We start from the raw sequence: 2,831 nt of genomic DNA, 5'->3' as shown, positions 1-2,831 counted from the left end.
CAAGGGCATGTACCTTGGTTGTGGGCACATCCCCAGTGGGGGGTGTGCAGGAGGCAGCTGATCGATGTTTCTCTCTCATCGATGTTTCTAACTCTCCTCCCCTCTCCCTTCCTCTCTGTAAAAAAATCAATAAAATATTCAAAATCAGTGTAAAGATTTTTAACCACTTTACCCTTGCTGGAGCATCTGAAAAAAGTCCTTCAGGCCGATCCAGCTCTCAGCAACCTGGACTGTCCACCCTTCACATGGTTACAGCCAGCTGGGAATGAATCCATTATGAGAGATGGAGAGAAACAGACATCCTCCTGATGACATCATCTGAACCCCTGGACCCAGCCTTATGTAAGCTGTCCAATAACAGGGGACAATAAATTACCTTTTTGGCCTAAGCCAGCTGGAGTTTGGTTTTTGTCCTTTGCAACTGAAAGAGTTCTGACCAATTGACTCTTACAATTCACAAATCTGCTTCCCATTTCCAGGTCATGGAAAGAACGCTTCAAGTGCAATGATGTGGGACCACTGATTGGATTTCTTAGCCACTTTTGGGGAGATGTTGCCTAACAATGACCTTACAGAAGTGAGCAGGCTGAGTGAGTTCGCATTCAGGCTCTCTGAGAGGCGTCTCACTTACACATCAGAAGTGAGTTCCTGATAAAATTTCTTGCTACACGAATACATGCTGGGTCCTTCAAGAGTGATTGCTTTGGTCTGTTAGGGTTTCCATTAAGGGCTGTCACTGCCTATGGATTCTGCCCAAATGCGCACTTCATCTAACACAGAGAGAGTCTATATTCTAACTGGCGATCTCCGTACTTTTCAAACTATAATAAAGGTGCCTGGTATAAAAGGTTTGACGTTAATGAGATTCCTCTTAGTTTGCATTTTTTTTTTCTGTAACGTAAAAACCAAACAAAACCCCAAGCCTTAATAATTTAAAATGACCATTGACCAGTCCTACCAGTATAGCCCTCACATTTTCAATTTTCCTGTAATAGATCATGTCTCCATTGAAGTGGACTATTATAGCTGCCTGAAAAAGTATTGTTTGATGTCTGTAAGCACAGTCAGCAATCAATAATTTGAAACTTGTACCATTTGTACCTTTGAATCCTGGCACATCATTTTTTATTTCATTCAATCTGCTTACGGTTGAAGAAAAGGGATTTTGAACCACTGCCACAGAGCACATTTATGTGTGAAACGGGGTTCATTTACATGGGGGGAAGTATATCATTTTGACGTTTATTTGCAATATTAATTGTATCTATTGATTCCAGTTTTTCAGAAATTGTAAGTTTATTATAAACACCACCTGCCACCGATGACCTTATTTTGGTGAAAATATTCCTCTGAAGAAGTTGAAAACATTTAGGATTCAAGTCGTGGAGTTTTAAATTCAGAAAGACATCATATGCTGTAATATTAAATTAAAATTCTATAATCAGATGTTAGCTCAAGAACAAACTTGAGCAGGAAATGCATATTTTAAAGAAATGTTGTCTCTTAGCTGTTAGAGTAAGGATGAATGACCTATGGTGATGAGCTTTTCTTGACTCATCGTTGTAACTCATTGCTTGGGCTTGATCTTCACCCAAATATAAACGCAGTGTGGACAGTTATCTTTAGCCATTCCCACGTGTCATCAGTGTTGTCAGTTAGGAATCCTAAGAGCAGCCTGTCTCAAAGCCATTCTCTGCACTCCCTGAAGAGACCACCTTACGTACATCACACGGGGAGAGGCACGGGGTTTGAAAGAGCTGAGGAAGGACCCTGACAAGGAGCACCAGAGTTCAGCACGGCTGGGAAGAAGCCAAAGGGCTGCCACCCAGGCATGAGATGCTCTCAAGCTGTTGAAAGGGATTCAGAGTTTCGGCTGGGCAGGCAGGCTTGTCCCTGAGGGGTTGTTGCCAGAAAGAGAGGAACACTCTTCAGAGAGGATAATTATCTCCTGGGAGAGACAGGGAGACTGGGCTCTGTCCTTTCACTCGCTCAAAATTTAGGTCAGTTACTGAATCTTGCAGACATGATCATTTAAAAAATTCCATCGAGCGGTTTAGCTTGCATTTCGATCAAGCACTTCTGGTGGGATGATGGGGTGATAGCCACTGTGGAGGGGGTGGGGGAGCTGAAAGACATGACCCTTGCAGCTAAGAGGCCTCTAGTTGGGTGGAATGAAAAAGTAAATATATGGACCTATAAGACAATGTCGGCAGAGATAAGTGCTGGCAGAGATGTATAGATAAAGTGCTATAAATATTTACAAGAGGGAAAGACTATCTCTGCCCGGGGAATTTGAGGAGACTTTATAAAGGAGGGGGCATCTTAGTTGAATCTTGAAAGATGGGTAGAGAGGGATGGAGAGAAGAACATAAAGCAAAGGGAATCACACACACAAAGGGCAGGAAAATACATCACGTAGTCAGGAAACATTGTCCAGTATAGATTGCATCGCAGATACATAGAGTAGAGAAGTGGAAGAGAAGACTGGAAAAGCAGATCGGAGCCAGCTCTGGCAGGGCAGGTCTTAAATGACAAAAAACTGAATATGGATTTTCCTCTCCAGGCACCAGGAGGCCACGAAATGGTCGGGGAAGGAGAGCCAGGCTCCTGGTTAGAGTCTAAGAAGTCATCCCAGCACCATTCCTCTTGCACATGAGTGTCGTGCAGACCGGGGATAGCCGTCCGGGAGGAAGGCGGTGAGGGGCTCGCTGGGGTGAGGGCAGTTGGGATGGAAAGAAGAGGAGGAATACAGGAGCAATGGCAGAGACAAGGCTGTCAGGTCTCAGCAACTGGCTGAGTGAGGGTGCAAGAGCCGGGGAGGGGTTGAGCCT

The sequence above is a fragment of the Myotis davidii genome, unplaced genomic scaffold, assembly GCF_000327345.1.
Source record: "Myotis davidii unplaced genomic scaffold, ASM32734v1 scaffold107, whole genome shotgun sequence".
NCBI classification, from domain to species: Eukaryota; Metazoa; Chordata; class Mammalia; order Chiroptera; family Vespertilionidae; genus Myotis; species Myotis davidii.
Note: the sequence above shows the minus strand (reverse complement) of the source record.